The 21713-nt window shown below is 43.6% G+C and overlaps 1 protein-coding gene and 1 long non-coding RNA gene across 2 annotated transcripts in view; one reads left to right on the top strand and one right to left on the bottom strand.

The window, feature by feature from the left end:
* The window catches only part of MMAA (metabolism of cobalamin associated A), a 49566-nt gene extending 34049 nt beyond the window's left edge, over window positions 1–15517 (bottom strand). The window contains exon 1 of the mRNA XM_037830749.1: window positions 15494–15517. The gene's annotated coding sequence lies outside the window, so the exon portion shown is untranslated. The remainder of the gene's footprint in view (window positions 1–15493) is intronic.
* Window positions 15518–16641: 1124 nt separating this feature from the next.
* LOC119528860 lies at window positions 16642–20135 on the top strand. Its single transcript, XR_005215773.1, has 3 exons — window positions 16642–16942; window positions 18549–18690; window positions 20084–20135. It is a non-coding gene; the product is annotated as an uncharacterized LOC119528860 (long non-coding RNA).
* The last annotated feature ends 1578 nt before the right edge of the window (window positions 20136–21713 follow it).

Raw genomic sequence — 21713 nt, 5'->3', positions numbered from 1 at the left:
GACCCAGCTGCCGCGTCCCTAGCCCAGGCTGTCTCTGGCGCTGTCACTGCCGCCTTAGCCGCCACCACCGGTTGTTTCAAGTGCGGGCAGAGCGGCCATTTTGCCCGGGAGTGCCCCAATGCGGAGGTCAACCGCCCGCCCTTCATGCCGCGCAATGGGTGCCCCCCTCCCACTCCTTGCCCACACTGTCAGCGTGGCTATCACTGGGCGCGCGATTGCAAATCTAACCCCAAACCCCTCCGCCCCAGTCAGGGTCAGCACCTAGGCGCTGAGCAAGCTTTAAACTCCAAGCGGGGCAAGCCTCAGCCCCGCCCCTAAGAGGCAGCGTCCCAGCCGGTTCTAATGAAACTAATCATCCCACCTGGGGCCACAACGGCGGCCCCAAAGAACTTCCCGAGTGCCCCTACCATTGTCATTCCTTCTCCTCTAGGAAAAATTGCCCGTACCAGTGGCATGTGGCATCTAACGGCACCGTTGAAGTCTCCCCGCCAGAGCCTCAAAAGGAAGGCCATAAAACGCTTCTCTGGACAGTCCCTATCACTCCGGAAGAGCCTACCCGTAAATTAAAAATAGGGGGGCAATGGTACATGGGCACGCTCGATTCAGGGGCAGAAGTCTCTTGCATGCCCGCTCAGTATGCCACCATGTGCATGGTTCTCGATGGTCCCTCGGTAGTGGGAGCCACCGGTACCTCCACTTCTCTTCAAACCATGGAACCCATTAAGTGGGAGGATGAAGAAGGCTACTCAGGCACCTTCTGCCCGTTGTTCCTACACACCATAGACCAAATTTTATGGGGCCGTGATATCCTCGCCGCCTCTGGGGCAGTGCTTACCACGCAGCCCCCCCAATAATGTGTGCCACTGCTCGTTTAACACCTCCAGCGCCCGTTCCTCTGCAGTGGGATACTGAGGAACCTATATGGGTGGAGCAGTGGCCCCTTCCCACGCACAAATTAGTTGCACTCCAAGCCCTTGTCCAAGAACAATTGGACGCAAGCCACATAGAACCTTCTACTAGTCCCTATAATTCGCCAGTGTTTGTTATTCATAAAAAAGCCACAGGAAAATTTAGGCTCCTCCATGATCTGTGGGAGATCAATAAGCATATTCTTCCCATGGGCTCCCCGCAGCCTGGCCTCCCCCATCCGGTAGCCATCCCGGCTCACTATCACGTAGCCACCATTGACATCAAAGACTGTTTCTTTTCCATCCCGCTACATGAGCGAGACCGCCCTCGCTTTGCCTTTACAGTCCCCGTCCCCAATCACGCGGGCGCGGCTAGCAGGTACCAATGGAAAGTCCTCCCTCAAGGGATGCGTAACAGTCCGGCCATCTGCCAAATGTATGTTAATCACGCAGTGGCCCCCCTGCGAAAGCGGGCCATGCTCATCCATTACATGGATGACATCTTGGTGGCCTCGGAGGACGCCGAGGCGCTTCCTCTAATCCTCAAAGACCTCACCACTAATTTAGCTGACCTCGGCCTTACGGTTCAGCCCGAAAAGGTTCAGATTGTGCCGCCATTGGCCTTCTTAGGGTTTAGCATTGATAAAACCATTGCCCCGTCCGCTCCCCAACCGGACATACCAGATCGGGTTACCATCACTGAGCTTCAACAGCTCTGCGGTCAAATCAATTGGCTCCGCTCTGCGTTGCCGATCACCACCGCGCAGCTCCAACCACTCTTTATGCTGCTGAGTGTCCCAGAAGCCCCGCCGCTAGCGGTCTCCCGGCGCATTAAGCTCACCCAGGAGGCAAAGGAAGCCATTGCCGCCATTAACAAGGTGCTCGCCGCCTGCTGTCTCAACAGGTTCAGCACTAGAGAGGGCAATCTTATGGCACTCATCCTTCCTACGCCCGGAACACCCATGGGCTGCCTGTGGCAAGATGGCCCTCTACTTTGGGCGCACCCCGCTAAAAGCCGGCTTAGGAAAATCTGCCCCGCAGTGCGGCTCTGAATCAGCCTAGCTTCAAATCTAGTCACCCTGGCTGTTCATGTATTTGGAGCGCCGCCGGAAAAAATTGTTTGGCCCCTGGACGCAGGCCAAACCCGCCTGCTTATACGTGATAACCCGAACATGCAAATCCTTTTAGAAGGATTTCATGGGGAATTCAGCTGCCACTATCCTAGCCATCGACTGTTACAGGGGCTCGCCAAGCTTCCCTTCCACAGCCCCTTCCACCCTTTCCCCTCCTCTGCACCCATCCCGGGTGCCACTACCGTCTTTACTGATGCCTCCAAAACCCGTTTCGCCTTCCTCTCTTATCCCCCGAACCACCCAAAACCCCGCCTATTCAGCTATGTCAACCTTCATTCAGTCCAAGTGGGGGAAATCCTGGCGGTGTCATAAGCGCTGAACACCCACTGGGACCACCCAGTAAACATTTTCACCGACAGCCTCTACACTTATCAGGTCTGCCGAGTCCTCGCGTTTTCCACCTTTTTCCCCGGAAACTCGGCCATCGATAAAGCACTTTCTGACCTCAGGAGCATCTTAGAGCATCGACAAAATTCTTGGTTCATTAGCCACATTCGTAGTCACTCAGGCCTTCCGGGGCCCTTGGCTAATGGCAATAGTATAGTAGACCAAGCGGTCTCAGCTCAAGATACCCAAGCAATGCTAACCCGCACAGCGTCCCCTCCGGGAGACGCTGTTAACCAGGCCAAGTTATTGCATTCTAAGTTTCACTTTTCAGCTGCATCGTTACATCATCTATGTGGCCTCCCCCTAGACACCTGTAAACATCTTGTCCGCAATTGCGCAACTTGTGCGCCCTTCGCGCCGCTTGGCCCCCTGCAACCTCAGGGAGTCAACCCACGAGGCCTAAAACCCAATTCTAGATGGCAAATGGACGTAACTCACGTTCCGTCCTTTGGGCGCCTCAAGTATGTCCATGTAATGATTGACACCTTCTCGGCCATGTGTTATGCAGTCCCCCTTGCCGGGGAAACGGCCAAACAGTGTATCAAGGCCCTGAGACAAGGAATTCTCTTCATGGGAGTCCCCTGGGACTTAAAAACGGACAATGGGCCTGCCTATCGCAGTGCCTCCTTTGCGGCCTTTCTTCAGTTATATAACATCACCCATCATTTCGGCATCCCTTATAATCCTCAGGGGCAAGCCATTGTGGAAGCCGTCCACCACCGCTTAAAAACACAAATTGAAAAAGAAAGGGCCATGCTCCCCCAGGCAACTCCAGGGGACCTTATCATAGCAGCCCTTATTCACCTTAACCTATTCACATTCAATAAGAAAGGGCTTTCGCCCCTACATAAACATTGGGGGCCCTCGTATAGGCCCACCCAGGCCCCGATGGTCTACTGGAAGGACCCAGAGAGTAATGCCTGGAAGGGTCCCTCCCCACTCCTCGCCCAGGGGCGCGGGTTTGCTTGTGTTTTCCCAGATGATGCATCACAGCCAATCTGGATCCCAGGAAGAGCAATCCGACCCGCCACCAGCAGCCACGCGTCTAACGAGACGAGAACGCCGTCGTCTCCGCAACCTGGTGTACCAGATGACAACCTTGCACCTAGACCGGGAGCCCAGTCCAGAAATACCCCCGGAAAGACAAGAAATTATGGAGATTATGCGCCTATACAGACGGGCAAAAGCAAGTCCCCTGCACCTCCATAACCCCCACCCAAGCATTGCTTCCCTTCTAATGATCATGCTTGCTCTCGCTTCTCCCACCCCAGCCACCTCCGGCATCTCTAACCCCCATAAGCCTTGGAAATGGACCCTTGCACGATGGGAAGACTCCAAAATTATTCTTACCAATGTCACTGCTCTAAACCCCTCTTTTACCTTTAATGCTATTGATCTGTTTCCCCCTCCTAATCCAAAACCTGTTGGTTATCCTGGCAGCCTTAATACACAAAATTATTACATGTGCCCATCCTCTAATCCTGGTAAACCGTACTGCAATTCCCCCTATGAGTACTACTGTGCGTACTGGGGGTGTGAAACTCTGGCCACTGGCTGAAAACCCTATGCCCCTGACAAATTTCTTAATCTTACAGAAGTCCCATATACTTGCCAAAACTCAGGCAACCGTTACTACGATAGATACCTCTGTCCAAAGAAACTTATGCTCACCGTACTAAATCCTACTGACACCTCTTGGCTCATGGGTCTAACTTGGGGCTTCCGAATCTTTGTGGCAGGATCCGACCCAGGATCTCTTATTTTAATAAAAAAGGAAACCGTACAACAAAAACCCTCTGCCATTGGCCCCAACAAAATCCTTAACCCCCTTTATCCGCGGCCCTCCAGCCGCACCTCAGCTACAGACAGTGCATCGCTAACTCCACCACCCCAACCTTTTCTACCCCCCTCTCATTACTCCTCTCCCCTCCTCGGCCTTATCAAAGCAACCTTCACCTCAGTAAATTCCTCCAACCCCGATCTTACCTCCTCCTGTTGGCTTTGCCTCTCCACTTCCTCCTCCCTATACGAGCCCGTTGCCTCCAACTTCTCCTTTTCAGAAAATACAGAGAATAGCCCCTCAAAGTGCAATTGGAATACCTCTGCCGTCCTCCTAACCTTTCATTCAGTTACCTCCACAGGAAAGTGCATCCGCCCTCTCTCATACAACTCTCCCAACCTCACAGCTTGTGCCAACTACTCGTCCCCCAACAGCTCTGCCAAATTTCTTATTCCCCACAACTCCTCCCAATGGCTCTGCTCCTCTACAGGACTTACCCCCTGCCTTAACGTGCAAACCCTCAACTCAACTAATGAAACTTGCCTCCTAATTGTCCTTATCCCTAGGGTCCTATACCACAGCGAGGAAGACTTCTTCCTCCGCCTAGAAAAAACTGCAGCTCCTACCCCTCTGCAAAAGCGAGAGCCCATCACCGCCCTCACGGTCGCCACCCTTCTAGGTCTTGCAGGCACTGGCACTGGAATTGCTGCGCTAGCCCAACAAAGCTCCGCCCTAACTCACCTCCGGGCAGCCGTGGACGAGAACATTAATCACCTACAAAACGCTATTTCCCATCTTAAAAATTCTGTTAACTCCCTCTCTGAGGTCGTGCTCCAAAACCGCCGAGGTCTCGACCTTCTTCTCCTCAAAGAAAGAGGCCTTTGCGCTGCCCTAGAAGAAGAATGCTGTGTATATGCCAATTCCACAGGTCTCGCCGAAAACAGCCTAAAAAAGGTCCGGGAGGGACTAGAACAACGCAAAAGAAACCGTGAAGCCACCAATTATTGGTCCCACATCTTTACCCCCCTCCTCCCATACCTCCTCCCTCTCATCGGCCCCTTACTAATAATTATTCTAGCTCTCACCCTAGGGCCCTGGGTTATCCGCAGACTTCGCCGACTTGCTGAAAGCCAGGCCAATACTAATGCTGTCCTCTCATCATTTGTGCAAGTCCAGTATCAACGACTTGCCTCTACTAAAGAAGCTAACCCTCTGCAGCGTAACCGCCCTCGTCCATCCCGCAAGCAGAGAGGCCCCTCTCAAGCACCCGGACGCCACACCAACGTCGCGCTCCAGCCTCTCTAAGCAAACGTCAATCCTTTTCCCTCCCCTGCTTCCCCTCTCCCCCATTCCCTTGGCGGTTCTTTCCTGTAAGCCTCTTCATCTAATTAGAAAAGAAGGGGGAATTGCGGGTTGCTGGTGCTGAGTTCCAGCTTGGCGGGCCGGGGCCAGGGGAAATGGCCAGCCCCTGGGGAGGGTAGTGGGCATGGGCAGTATTGCCCTCCACAGCCCCCCGGGCCCGAGAAAGTGGAGCCGGCCGCAGGCCCCATTTCCCTCACCAAAAAGCAGCCGCTAGGGGAGGCTTGCCGGAAACAACCGCACCCCCCACTTCTTGCCCGCGCAATCCCCGTTACCAAAGCAACTCCCGCCATCGCCAGTGCGCATATACCGTTGCCAGAGCTACTCCCGCCCCTTTTCTTTTCAATCAACCTCCGCGCCCTCTCAGAACCAATCCTAGCCTTATCCCCTCAGCATTGTCATGTAAGAACCCCACACCCCTAACACCGACCCCGCCCTCTATGCCAGCCTATATAACTTGTGCTCGCCCCAGAATAAAGGTCTTTTGTTCTACACCCTCAAGAGGAGAGTGTCTCGTGTCCCTCTCTCGCCGCCCTCCACACCTTGCACGCCTCCGCCGGGGACTCGGCCAAGTCCCCCGCCACACCTTCGCCTCCGGGAAGAGCTGCCGCCGGTACCCCTCAAGCAACCCTGAGTGCAGAGGGTTCCGTGGGTGCCCGCCTCTAGCTGCGACCGCACCTGCCCATCGCCAGCCCCATAGCCCAGAGCTGCCCCAGACAACCCAGTGTGATGGAAGTGCTTCAAATAACAGGCACACTCCACAAAACTGGGCGTGGACATTAGCCTTCCCTGCAACCTCAGCTGATTGTCCCAGAGTTGGGAAGGTGGAGCAGTGTGAATTAACAAAGCCCCATTCAGCCATCATTTCAGCAGACTGGGAGCCTCCCTACACAGCCCAGCAGCCCAGAACTGCCCTGGGGGGACGGCACTCATCTGTGACATAACACAGTCATCCCTCAACAGAGGACCCGGGGTGCACAGCCTGGAAGAGGGGCCCACTTCCAAGTCTCAGGAGCCATATGCCAATACCAAGGACTTGTGGGTCAGTGGCAGAGACAAACTGTGGCAGGACTGAACTGAAGGATTAGACTATTGCAGCAGCTTTAAAACTCTAGGATCACCAGGGAGATTTGATTGTTAGGGCCACCTCCCTCCCTGACTGCCCAGAAACACGCCCCATATACAGGGCAGGCAACATCAACTACACACGCAAGATTGGTACACCAATTGGACCCCACAAGACTCACTCCCCCACTCACCAAAACGGCTAAGCAGGGGAGAACTGGCTTGTGGAGAACAGGTGGCTCGTAGATGCCACCTGCTGGTTAGTTAGAGAAAGTGTACTCCACGAAGCTGTAGATCTGATAAATTAGAGATAAGGACTTCAATTGGTCTACAAATCATAAAAGAACCCTATCAAGTAAAGCAAATGCCACGAGGCCAAAACAACAGAACATTATAAAGCATATGAAAAAACCAGACGATATGGATAACCCAAGCCCAAGCACCCAAATCAAAAGACCAGAAGAGACACAGCACCTAGAGCAGCTACTCAAAGAACTAAAGATGAACAATGAGACCATAGTACGGGAGACAAAGGAAATCAAGAAGACCTTAGAAGAGCATAAAGAAGACATTGCAAGACTAAATAAAAAAAATGGATGATCTTATGGAAATTAAAGAAACTGTTGACCAAATTAAAAAGATTCTGGATACTCATAGTACAAGACTAGAGGAAGCTGAACAACGAATCAGTGACCTGGAAGATGACAGAATGGAAAATGAAAGCATAAAAGAAAGAATGGGGAAAAAAATTGAAAAATTGAAATGGACCTCAGGGATATGATAGATAATATCAAACGTCCGAATATAACAGTCATTGGTGTCCCAGAAGGGGAAGAAAAGGGTAAAGGTCTAGGAAGAGTATTCAAAGAAATTGTTGGGGAAAACTTCCCAAATCTTCTAAACAACATAAATACACAAATCATAAATGCTCAGCGAACTTCAAATAGAATAAATCCAAATAAACCCACTCCGAGACATATTCTGATCACACTGTCAAACACAGAAGAGAAGGAGCAAGTTCTGAAAGCAGCAAGAGAAAAGCAACTCACCACATACAAAGGAAACAGCATAAGACTAAGTAGTGACTACTCAGCAGCCACCATGGAGGCGAGAAGGCAGTGGCACGATATATTTAAAATTCTGAGTGAGAAAAATTTCCGGCCAAGAATACTTTATCCAGCAAAGCTCTCCTTCAAATTTGAGGGAGAGCTTAAATTCTTCACAGACAAACAAATGCTGAGAGAATTTGCTAACAAGAGACCTGCCCTACTGGAGATACTAAAGGGAGCCCTACAGACAGAGAAACAAAGAAAGGACAGAGAGAATTGGAGAAAGGTTCAGTACTAAAGAGATTCAGTATGGGCACAATAAAGGATATTAATACACAGAGGGGAAAAATATGACAAACATAAACCAAAGGATAAGATGGCTGATTCAAGAAATGCCTTCACGGTTATAACGTTGAATGTAAATGGATTAAACTCCCCAATTAAAAGATATAGATTCGCAGAATGGATCAAAAAAAATGAACCATCAATATGTTGCATACAAGAGACTCATCTTAGACACAGGGACACAAAAAAACTGAAAGTGAAAGGATGGAAAAAAATATTTCATGCAAGCCACAGCCAAAAGAAAGCAGGTGTAGCAATATTAATCTCAGATAAAATAGACTTCAAATGCAGGGATGTTTTGAGAGACAAAGAAGGCCACTACATACTAATAAAAGGGGCAATTCAGCGAGAAGAAATAACAATCGTAAATGTCTATGCACCCAATCAAGGTGCCACAAAATACATGAGAGAAACACTGGCAAAACTAAAGGAAGCAATTGATGTTTCCACAATAATTGTGGGAGACTTCAACACATCACTCTCTCCTATAGATAGATCAACCAGACAGAAGACCAATAAGGAAATTGAAAACCTAAACAATCTGATAAATGAATTAGATTTAACAGAGATATACAGGACATTACATCCCAAATCACCAAGATACACATACTTTTCCAGTGCTCATGGAACTTTCTCCAGAATAGATCATATGCTGGGACATAAAACAAGCCTCAATAAATTTAAAAAGATTGAAATTATTCAAAGCACATTCTCTGACCACAATGGAATACAATTAGAAGCCAATAACCATCAGAGACTTAGAAAATTCACAAATACCTGGAGGTTAAACAACACACTCCTAAACAATCAGTGGGTTAAAGAAGAAATAGCAAGAGAAATTGCTAAATAAATAGAGATGAATGAAAATGAGAACACAACATACCAAAACCTATGGGATGCAGCAAAAGCAGTGCTAAGGGGGAAATTTATAGCACTAAACGCATATATCAAAAAGGAAGAAAGAGCCAAAATCAAAGAACTAATGGATCAACTGAAGAAGCTAGAAAATGAACAGCAAACCAATCCTAAACCAAGTACAAGAAAAGAAATAACAAGGATTAAAGCAGAAATAAATGACATAGAGAACAAAAAAACAATAGAGAGGATAAATATCACCAAAAGTTGGTTCTTTGAGAAGATGAACAAGATTGACAAGCCCCTAGCTAGACTGACAAAATCAAAAAGAGAGAAGACCCATATAAACAAAATAATGAATGAAAAAGGTGACATAACTGCAGATCCTGAAGAAATTAAAAAAATTATAAGAGGATATTATGAACAACTGTATGGCAACAAACTGGATAATGTAGAGGAAATGGACAATTTCCTGGAAACATATGAACAACCTAGACTGACCAGAGAGGAAACAGAAGACCTCAACCAACCCATCACAAGCAAAGAGATCCAATCAGTCATCAAAAATCTTCCCACAAATAAATGCCCAGGGCCAGATGGCTTCACAGGGGAATTCTACCAAACTTTCCAGAAAGAACCGACACCAATCTTACTCAAACTCTTTCAAAACATTGAACAAAATGGAACACTACCTAACTCATTTTATGAAGCTAACATCAATCTAATACCAAAACCAGGCAAAGATGCTACAAAAAAGGAAAACTACCGGCCAATCTCCCTAATGAATATAGATGCAAAAATCCTCAACAAAATACTTGCAAATCGAATCCAAAGACACATTAAAAAAATCATACACCATGACCAAGTGGGGTTTATTCCAGGCAAGCAAGGATGGTTCAACATAAGAAAATCAATCAATGTATTACAACACATTAACAAGTCAAAAGGGAAAAACCAATTGATCATCTCAATAGATGCTGAAAAAGCATTTGACAAAATCCAACATCCCTTTTTGATAAAAACACTTTAAAAGGTAGGAATTGAAGGAAACTTCCTGAACATGATAAAGAGCATATATGAAAAACCCACAGCCAGCATAGTACTCAATGGTGAGAGACTGAAAGCCTTCCCCCTAAGATCAGGAACAAGACAAGGATGCCCGCTGTCACCACTGTTATTCAACATTGTGCTGGAAGTGCTAGCCAGGGCAATCCGGCAAGACAAAGAAATAAAAGGCATCCAAATTGGAAAAGAAGAAGTAAAACTGTCATTGTTTGCAGATGATATGATCTTATATCTAGAAAACCCTGAGAAATCGACGATACAGCTACTAGAGCTAATAAACAAATTTAGCAAAGTAGCGGGATACAAGATTAATGCACATAAGTCAGTAATGTTTCTATATGCTAGGAATGAACAAACTGAAGAGACACTCAAGAAAAAGATACCATTTTCAATAGCAACTAAAAAAATCAAGTACCTAGGAATAAACTTAACCAAAGATGTAAAAGACCTATACAAAGAAAACTACATAACTCTACTAAAAGAAACATAAGGGGACCTTAAAAGATGGAAAAATATTCCATGTTCATGGATAGGAAGACTAAATGTCATTAAGATGTCAATTCTACCCAAACTCATCTACAGATTCAATGCAATCCCAATCAAAATTCCAACAACCTACTTTGCAGACTTGGAAAAGCTAGTTATCAAATTTATTTGGAAAGGGAAGATGCCTCGAATTGCTAAAGACACTCTAAAAAAGAAAAACGAAGTGGGAGGACTTACACTCCCTGACTTTGAAGCTTATTATAAAGCCACAGTTGCCAAAACAGCATGGTACTGGCACAAAGATAGACATATAGATCAATGGAATCGAATTGAGAATTCAGAGATAGACCCTCAGATCTATGGCCGACTGATCTTTGATAAGGCCCCCAAAGTCACTGAACTGAGTCATAATGGTCTTTTCAACAAATGCGGCTGGGAGAGTTGGATATCCATATCCAAAAGAATGAAAGAGGACCCCTACCTCACACCCTACACAAAAATTAACTCAAAAATGGACGAAAGATCTCAATATAAAAGAAAGTACCATAAAACTCCTAGAAGATAATGTAGGAAAACATCTTCAAGACCTTGTATTAGGCGGCCACTTCCTAGACTTTACACCCAAAGCACAAGCAACAAAAGAAAAAATAGATAAATGGGAAGTCCTCATGCTTAGAAGTTTCTGCACCTCAAAGGAATTTCTCAAAAAGGTAAAGAGGCAGCCAACTCAATGGGAAAAAATTTTTGGAAACCATGTATCTGACAAAAGACTGATATCTTGCATATATAAAGAAATCCTACAACTCAATGACGATAGTACAGACAGCCCAATTATAAAATGGGCAAAAGATATGAAAAGACAGTTCTCTGAAGAGGAAATACAAATGGCCAAGAAACACATGAAAAAATGTTCAGCTTCACTAGCTATTAGAGAGATGCAAATTAAGATCACAATGAGATACCATCTAACACCGGTTAGAATGGCTGCAATTAAACAAACAGGAAACTACAAATGCTGGAGGGGATGTGGAGAAATTGGAACTCTTATTCATTGTTGGTGGGACTGTATAATGGTTCAGCCACTCTGGAAGTCATATAGACAATTCCTTAGAAAACTAGATATATAGAGTTACCATTCGATCCAGCGATTGCACTTCTCGGTATATACCCGGAAGATCGGAAAGCAGTGACAAGAACAGATATCTGCACGCCAATGTTTATAGCAGCATTATTCACAATTGCCAAGAGATGGAAACAACCCAAATGTCCTTCAACAGATGAGTGGATAAATAAAATGTGGTATATACACACGATGGAATAGTACGCGACAGTAAGAAGGAACGATCTCGTGAAACATATGACAACATGGATGAACCTTGAAGACATAATGCTGAGCGAAATAAGCCAGGCAGAAAAAGAGAAATATTATATGCTACCACTAATGTGAACTTTGAAAAATGTAAAACAAATGGTTTATAATGTAGAATGTAGGGGAACTAGCAATAGAGAGCAATTAAGGAAGGGGGAACAATAATCCAAGAACAGATAAGCTATTTAACGTTCTGGGGATGCCCAGGAATGACTATGGTCTGTTAATTTCTGATGGATATAGTAGGAACAAGTTCACAGAAATGTTGCTATATTAGGTAACTTTCTTGGGGTAAAGTAGGAACATGTTGGAAGTTAAGCAGTTATCTTAGGTTAGTTGTCTTTTTCTTACTCCCTTGTTATGGTCTCTTTGAAATGTTCTTTTATTGTATGTTTGTTTTCTTTTTAACTTTTTTTCATACACTTGATTTAAAAAAGAAGGGAAAGTTAAAAAAATAAAAAAGAAAAACAAGGAAAAAAAAAATATGTAGTGCTCCCTTGAGGAGCCTGTGGAGAATGCAGGGGTATTCGCCTACCCCACCTCGATGGTTGCTAAGATGACCACAGACATAGGGGACTGGTGGTTTGATGGGTTGAGCCCTCTACCATAGGTTTTACCCTTGGGAAGACGGTTGCTGCAAAGGAGAGGCTAGGCCTCCCTATGGTTGTGCCTAAGAGCCTCCTCCCGAATGCCTCTTTGTTGCTCAGATGTGGCCCTCTCTCTCTGGCTAAGCCAACTTGAAAGGTGAAATCACTGCCCTCCCCCCTACGTGGGATCAGACACCCAGGGGAGTGAATCTCCCTGGCAACGTGGAATATGACTCCCGGGGAGGAATGTAGACCCGGCATCGTGGGACGGAGAACATCTTCTTGACCAAAAGGGGGATGTGAAAGGAAATGAAATAAGCTTCAGTGGCAGAGAGATTCCAAAGGAGCCGAGAGGTCACTCTGGTGGGCACTCTTACGCATACTTTAGACAACCCTTTTTAGGTTCTAAAGAATTGGGGTAGCTGGTGGTGGATACCTGAAACTATCAAACTACAACCCAGAACCCATGAATCTCGAAGACAGTTGTATAAAAATGTAGCTTATGAGGGGTGACAATGGGATTGGGAAAGCCATAAGGACCACACTCCACTTTGTCTAGTTTATGGATGGATGAGTAGAAAAATAGGGGAAGGAAACAGACAGACAAAGGTACCCAGTGTTCTTTTTTACTTCAATTGCTCTTTTTCACTCTAATTATTATTCTTGTTATTTTTGTGTGTGTGCTAATGAAGGTGTCAGGGATTGATTTAGGTGATGAATGTACAACTATGTAAGGGTACTGTAAACAATCGAAAGTACGATTTGTTTTGTATGACTGCGTGGTATGTGAATATATCTCAATAAAATGAAGATTAAAAAAAAAAAAAAAAAAGAGAGACACCATCAAGGTAATGCTTTCTCCCAGAAGACTGTGGCGTTCTGGGGGTGGCTGTCTGTGACCTTGGTCCTTGGCTTTTCTGTCACATGGCAATGTACATGGCAGCTTCTCCTGGCTTCTCCTTTCTAATCCGACTTTATTGACTTTCTGCTTCTGGCTGCTCCCTCTGGCTTTCTTTCTGTGACCTTCCTTATAAGGCCTTCAAGTAACAGAATTAATACCCATCCTGATTCAGCCACACCACATCCTAACTGAGGTAACCTCAGTTAAAGATCTTAATTACAAAAGTTCACACCTACAGGAATGAATTAAGTTTAAGAATATGCTTTTCTGGGGTAAACATGGCTCCATACCACCATACATACATTTTTTTAGATTTTAGAGTAAATATATATTTAAAGGACTTTCTTTTTTAATGTCTAATTTCAATATATGGATGTTTTGCCTCATTAAAAGTTTGCTCTGCAGCAGCCAGTCTGCCTTAGGTATTTGTCTTGAAATTGATCCCATGAATATTCTCAATTTCAATATCCACTCTGGCGAGAAAAAGCATGCAGGATTTCCAAAATCAATACATTAGGTCAGCGTCTGCAGAGCAACACAATTCATAAAGGCAATGCAATGTTATACCACGTGTTTCCACCTCTAAATGCTAATCACTTTTGATTCAGAGATAAGCCATCAGATACCATTAATGTATCTTTAGATACCATTAATCCATCTCCCACTATCTTCACAGAAGGCTTTACTTTCTCTGTTTTCTTAACAATCTCAGGAAGTTTTTGTAGAGGGGAATGACATTTTAAACAAGCAACTTTTAAATAGGTCATCGTTATATAAGAACAATACAGAACACATACTGAATTTTTGCAGATTCTCCAAAGGTCTTTACTTCACATTTTTTCCAATAAGATTCAGAGTTCCCAATTTCTACTTTTAGGTGTCAATCTGCTTGGGAATCTTCTTTTTCTAAATCCCATTTAGACTTTTTGATTCATTCCCACTGCCACCATCTTAGTTCAAATCTGCACTAATCTTAGGGAGACATAGCTCTAAGAGCTGTGAGACCAACTACAGGACCTAGACAGTCTCATACTCAGCTTCTTCACCTCCAAAATGAAAATATTAAGACCTATACATCAGAGTTATAGTAGGTGTGAAATGAGATAGCACGTGGGAGAGGGCATGGCATTGTGCATGTGCTCATTAACTACAAGGGACCTTCTTTTCTTTTCTCTCTCTCTCCCTTCCCATCCCTCCCTCTTGGACTTCACAGGCAAGACTTATCTTGAAACATGAATGTGATCTCCTCACCCTCCTCCTCCAATAGTTCCACATGCCCTATGACTGTGATTCTCAAAGTGTGGTCTCCAGACCAGCAGCATCAGCATCACCTGGGAACTGATCAAAAAGGCAAGTTTTCAAGCTCTACCTCAGACCTCCTGAATCACAAAGTCTAGAGGTGGGACCAGGCAATTTGTTTTTAAAAGCCTTCCAGGTGATTCTGATGTAAGCTCAAGTTTGAGAATCACTACCTTAGGATAAAGTCCAATCTCCTTTGTCTGGCATTTTAGGGTTTCCCAAAATTCAACTTTCTTCCATTTACTGCACTCACTTTCCCAGACATCTACAAAGGAGAGTTACTCATCATCTTCCAAACCTTACTTTACAAATCTTATTTTCTGAACTCTGAGATTTTACTTACCTTTTATATTCTTCTTCTCTGACACTTCTCCAATCCTACCCAACCTACAAAAGCCAGCTCAAATCCCACTTTTTACTTACATCCTTTCCTGACTATTCCAGTCTCCAGAATTTTTCTCGCCTCTATAAATTCCATTATGTTCTAACACTCGCTTTAGTGTAATCTGCAGAGGCCACAACCTGGTTGTAACCAGCCCACAGAGGGCTGTGTGTGTATGTTAATTGAATTGGTTGCCAATAACATTTAAAAATCAAGAAAAATCACACGAAAATCTAGATTTTTAACCTGTCTTTGAGAAAAATCAGAAGATTTGAAGACAATGGACCAACCTTCCCACATGGCAAAACAGCTGAGACAAAGAAGCAAATGTCCCAGGCATTCACCAGCTCTTTCCATCCCTAACATAGGTTTCCTTTTGACGTCTTCAAATATGTCAAAACGTGATTTACCTTTCTTGTGTTTAGGTAACTTTTCAATATTTTGTCTCTGCTAATGCACCCCCTAAAAGCACTGTTTGTGTCTTTGATATATTTTTTTTAAAATTCATAGGTTGAATACAAACCTGTATCGTGTTTACAATGTAGAAGAATATTCTGGACATTGTAGACAATCCACAAATAAAAATTAAGACTCCACACAGGCCTTGGGAAACTTTTGGTTTAGTACTAAATTATTCAGTACTGAATTATAAGCTACATTATTAGTCTTTTTGTTTTCCAAAACCATATGTATTTGGGCAGAACGCATAAGAAAGGTGGTAAAATGAGAAGAAAATTTTATCATATCATTTTGACTTAGGTTTTCATTTTATAATAACAAAGTACTTATTTGAAGGCAGAAAAACCTTTGTTGGAAGAGACCTAGCCCAGGGCGAGCACATCTCACAGAACCTGAAAGTACTGTTGTGGTTTTCAGTATGAATCACTTTTATAACCTGGATTTTGTTCCATAAAAGACGAATTCTAACTTCACTCTGGTAGAGGGACTAATACTGCCTTTTCCCCGACCCGGTCTTTCGCCAGGTTTGGGATGACAGCAAGGGACAAGCCGCCTTACCAAGGCTATCTCACTGTGGCACAAAGGTCAGTTCAAAAACCTGCCTCGAATGACGGAAATTTAAAAATACTGCTCACAGGGCATTAAAAAAAAAAAAAAAAAAAAAAAAAGAGGGAAGGAGGGAGGGAGAAAGGAGGGAAAGAGGGAAAGAGGGAAGGAGGGAAGGAAGGAAGGAAGGAAAGGAGGGAGGGAGGAGAAACAAGAACCTTTCCTTTGAATCCATTTGCCGACATCTGCCTGTTCCCACATACTCCACACTCCTAAAACGATCCAATTCAATATCATCCTCTTCGTCCTTCCCCACTCCGCCCCCAATCCTCAAGTAGGCGTCCCTCCAAGCCCGGGCTGCCACGACAGCGAACTGAGGAAGAAACGCGAACCGACTACCAGACGAAGTGCAAATATTCCTCCCCACACTCACCGGCCTGACACCGCGGAAATGCAGCTCCGCCCCGCCCCTTCCGCAGGACCCGACTCGCCCCCGCGGCTACGCGCAGGCGCAGCCTGACTGCCGGGAGCGTGCAGCAAGGGATGCGGCGCGGGGCGTGGCTAGAGTTCCTGCGGACGTGGCCGCGAAATCTAGCGCGCAGCGCCAGGGGGCGTGAGCGCGAAAAACTCCCGCTAGCTGCGGGAGTAAGAGGCTGGTGGGGTGCTGGGAAGTTCTCGCGGGAGTGAAGGGGGGAAGGGTGGTTCGCAGCCTTTGAGGGTAGTTTTTGCTTCTTTCCAGGTCTTTCGCCTCCAGATTGAAGGGTTACATTTGTTCTTCGCGAGGCGGGTGAGATGTACCCCAACTCCTTCTCTGCCCTCAGGAGCCTGCTGCGGCCTGGATGCCCAAGCCCACATTTTCCGCTTCCTGGAAGCGTAAAGTGTGGAGTAGTGGGCGAGAAGAGAAACGTCTAACAAGCTGGTGAAATTAAGGCGACTCAAACTCCTCAAAGCTAATTTATAACTTGAAGTAAATACTCAACGTTCAGCCGAAATAGAGCTTCTTTTGTTTATTTTGTTTGTTTTTGTTGTTATTTTGAGGTGTCTTTTTTAAGTGGCTGAAGGACAGTTTTTTTCTCTAAAGGTCACCCATTCATACTGATTAATATTTTTAGTTGCCACCAAGAGCAAGATCACCCCGCTATCAGGGCTGCAGGAATTCCCGGGGGTGGGGGGGACCTGGGGAACGGCTCTACCCTGAAACAGAAATGAAAATGAACAATATTTAATGTTTGCTACCTCACTGCGGGGCAGAATGGTAACTAATTTTTTAAAAACCTAAGAGATTATAAGTGGTAAACCTGACTTGTGTATTATTTTAGGATTTTTAGGGGAAACAATCTCATGATTGTTTTGTTGCATTATGTTCAAATAAAAGACAACATTAATAGGCAGTTGCAGAGATCAAATTATGAGGACTAGAAATGTCATAAATACAAATAATTATTTTACAGTTCTGTGAGTCTGAAGTCTCACACGAGTCTGAGCTAAAAATCCAAGGTGTTGGCAGGCTGCATTTCCTTCTGGAGGCTCTAAGGAGAATCTGTTTCTTTGCCTATTCCATCATCTAGAGGCCACTCTCATTTCTAGTCTGTGGCCCCCTTCCTCCATCTTCAAAGCTAGTAGCATCTGGCCAGAGGTTCTCAGCTGTTAAAGATTCATGTGATTAAGCTGGACAACCTAGCTAATACAGAATAATCTCTCCATTCCCTTAACCGTAATCACATCTGCAAAGTCCCTTTTGTCAAGTTAAATAACACGTTCACAGGTTCTGGTGACTAGAGTGTCGACATCTTTGGGGGACCATTATTCTGTCTACCACCATCTGTCCACTGGCCCCCAAACATTCACATCTGTCCTCATGCAAAGTCCGTTCACCCCTTCCCAAAGGCCCCCAAATTCTCAACTCATTACAGCATGTCATGTAAACCTCAAGGGTCTCAAATGTCATCATCTAAATCATCTAAATTAGGTATGGATAAGGCTTTGGGTATAATCCATCTGTGGACCTATGAAATGAAAATCAGTTATCCGTTTCCAAAGTACAATGGTGGGGCAGGTGTAGAATAGCAAATTACAGCCATTCCTATTCAAAAAGGGAGAAAACAGAAGGAAAGCAGAATCAGCAGTACCAAACAATTTGAAATTCTAGCCGGGTGATCTCCATTAAGTTTCAAAGCCTAGGAATAGAGAGGTGTGTCTTAGCTCTGCCTCCTGGGTTTACAACTCTCCCCTCTTTGCAGTGGATTTAGAGCATGGGCAATTTTTAGGGTCCATTATTCTATCTACCACAATCATTATTATAAGATTTAGTATTATTTCTTAATAATCTTCATTCAGTAGTGGTTCTTTACCACATAAGTTTTTCTGTTAGCCCAAGACAAATGGCCAATTACCTTTACCCAACTACACAATCAGTATGAGGAATAAGAAAGCTTACTGTAAATCATTTAACAGGAAATACAAATTGTCATCTAACTTCTCTTAGATGGAAAAGATTGCTCTCCCATTTTTATGTACAAATCAGATTATTTGTATGCAGTTCATTTAGTCTAAAATGATTTCTTTTTTTTCAGGTCCAAAGGAACCTGTATTATGTTTCATTTTATGGGATAAGCAACACTTCACAACTTCTAAGGTCATCCCTCTCACCCTTTAAGGATGCTAGAAACTCATTTCTGCCTCCCAGCAGGTGGCAGCAAATCAATGCTAAATAAGGTACAGTAAAATCATTGTAATTTTCTTGTCATGGTAACTATTCTAGATCTTGCAGACTATGGCTTTTCTTAGCAAGAAGAGCAAAAAGAATATTGATTCCAGAATATGGGAATTTATTTCTAGTTGGATGAGTGTATTTAATTTTTGTGACTAAATTTTTTTATGTAGTCATCGATGCTGTTCTTCACTGTTCATCTCTCACAGAACTAAAAATCCATTTGTAAACCATTGTGTTGAAACAACACTCAGTCATGCCTGTCTGTTATCTCTGTGGATAAACACATGCTTTCCATAGCTATTAATTGGCTAACATCCATCAATAGTAGATTACAAAATTGTACCTGATTATTTAACACTTAGTTCATTTTCTGATAGCTTCAGATTTCTGAGTCATGTCTTTTGAATTCAAATAAGTGATAAATTATGCTTATATCCAATCCTTTCTCCTGTGCACTGTTTAAAAACAACAACAACAATAAACTCCTTTTTGTGGTGCTCAGAGCAAAGAGGGATTATAGTTAAATACTAGTTAAAAATAATAATATTGCAGACAATGAAATGCCTTACTTATATGAATTATTGCTTAAGTTTAACATAATCTGTCACTTTAGCAATAGGTATGGGTGCTATGTTAAATTATTTTTATTTTCTCTCTTTATTTGATAGAATTAGATAGCTCAACTGAAAAAGACCGTAGTCTAGGTCAGTCTTGTTGTCAGTTTCCAGTAGCAGAGATTGTTGGAAATTTAGTGAGGAAAATAGAACTTTGACATTTACTTCACTTTTTATATTTTGAGTTTGCAAAGCCATAAGAACTAAAGAGGCTGTTTGTTTTCCCCTAAGGAATTTTCCCAAATAACACTATTTTGGCTCCAAATGTCCTTACCTATGCCCTTATGGTCTAAATAGCTTGGTTTCTTAAAAAGATGATGAAGAAAAAATATAAACAATGTTCCATTTGATTTTTCAATATATTTAAACAAATGGAATGTAGAGCAAACCTGAACTAAGTAAACCTGAAGACATAATTTGGTACCCTTCACATTGATATGCATTTATCAATCACAATGTAATGAAGACATAATTCTTGCAGGATTGGATAGGTAGTTTTTTTAAAAATGATTTATTTTGAAATAATATTATACTTAGAGAAAAGTTGCCAGAATAGAATAAAGAACTATCAAATGCACTTCACCTAGTGTGGTGGATTGGGTCTGTATGTACCCCAGAAAAGACATGTTGTCAAAGTTAATTCATTCCTGTGGGTGTGAACCCACTGTAAATGGGACCTTTTGGTGAGGCTACTTCAGTTAAGGTGTGTCTCCCCTCAATCAGGATAGGACTTAATCCTATTACTGAGTCCTTTATAAGCTGAATGAATATATGTATACAGAGAGAAAGCCACAGGAGCAGGAAACTAAAATCGATAAAACCTGGAAGAGAAGGGAGAAACCAGCAGATGTGGCCATGTGCCTTGCCATGTGACAGAGGAGCCAAGGATCACCAGCAGCTGGTCTTCAGGAAGAAAGCAACACCTTGATGATGCCTTGATTTGGACATTTTCCTGGCCTCAAACTGTAAGCTAATAAAGTCCCATGTTTAGGCTAATCTATTACATGGTATCTGCTTTAAGCAGCATAAGAAACTAAAACATCCAGAGTCTCCAATTACTAACATTTTCTCTATCTCTACCTCTCTCTAAATATTTATCATTGTCATTAATCTTTTCCTGAATGTTTTGAAAACAAGGAATGCTCCACTATGTACTTTCTAAGACAAGGACACTCTCCTACGTAAGGACATAAAACCCTCCAATCAGGAATTAACATTGCTACAATACCACCATCCATCCCACAGACTCCATTCAAATTTTGCTAGTTGTCCCAACAATGTCTATCATTCTGGGCCAGGATCCTATTTAAGAACTATCACAAGGCTGTCATGAGGATTAACTAAGATAAAGTATGTGAAAATAGTATCCTAAAAAGTATCATATAGATATGAAGCAATAATAGACTACATAGGTAAGTTGAATCTATTTGTCAAGTAATGCTCTATGTTCTGTAATCTAGACCAGTGATTAGCAAAGAGGAGTGGTTTTGCCCCCTAGGAGAAGTTTGGCAGTTTGTGGTGACATCTTTGGTTGTCACAACTAAGGTAGGTGCTGTAGTCATCTAGTGAGTAGAGGCCAGCCATGCTGCTGAACATCCTACAATGCTCAGGACACAACAAAAAATGATCTGGTCCCAAATGTGAATAGTGCCAAGGTTGAGAAATTCTGGTCGACAGGTTCACTGAACTATGGCCTGTCCAGCCTGCTGCCTGCTTTTTATATAGCCCATAACCTAAGAACAGTTTTTATATTTTTATATGATTGGGATAAAAAGCAAGACTATTTCATGGCATGAAAATTATATGAAATTCAAATTTCAGTGTGCGTATATAACATTTTATTGGAACACAGTCACACCCATGCATTTACATATTGTCCATGGCAGCTTTCAAACTATAAGAGCAGAAATGAGCAGTTGACTCAGAAACCATATGACCCACAAAGCCTAAAATACACTATCTAGACCTTTGCCGAAAAAGTTTGCAACCCCTGATCTGGGCAAGCAAGTGGCTCACAACTGTTACTTCTAACCTACTTTTATTCCTTTAACTTTCAGATACACTGTTCCCCAGGTCTCAGTGCCTTATGTATGAAAGTACGTATTTTCCTTTCCAAAATTTGCTCCTCTTCCTTTGTCATGATATCAGTTCAAATCTCTTCCACCTGGATTCATCTTTGGCTGTCATGTCAGCAACTTTGCACTTAACACTTGAATGTCATTGATTGTTTCACATATAGCACAGGTGTGATAATCATTATGTAAAAATGGAAGGATTAATATAATCAGTGTATATATTAAACATTAAAAGCAAGTTCCCTGTGTAAAGTGGGAAGTGGGACATGTAAGTTATGAGGTAATGTTATACTATTTATTTTTAATGAACTTTGATAAGTGAAGCATTCATATTGT

The sequence above is a fragment of the Choloepus didactylus genome, chromosome 3 (assembly GCF_015220235.1).
Source record: "Choloepus didactylus isolate mChoDid1 chromosome 3, mChoDid1.pri, whole genome shotgun sequence".
Lineage (NCBI taxonomy): Eukaryota > Metazoa > Chordata > Mammalia > Pilosa > Megalonychidae > Choloepus > Choloepus didactylus.
The sequence above is the reverse complement of the archived record's forward strand: the minus strand, read 5'-3'. Positions and strand labels throughout refer to the sequence as shown.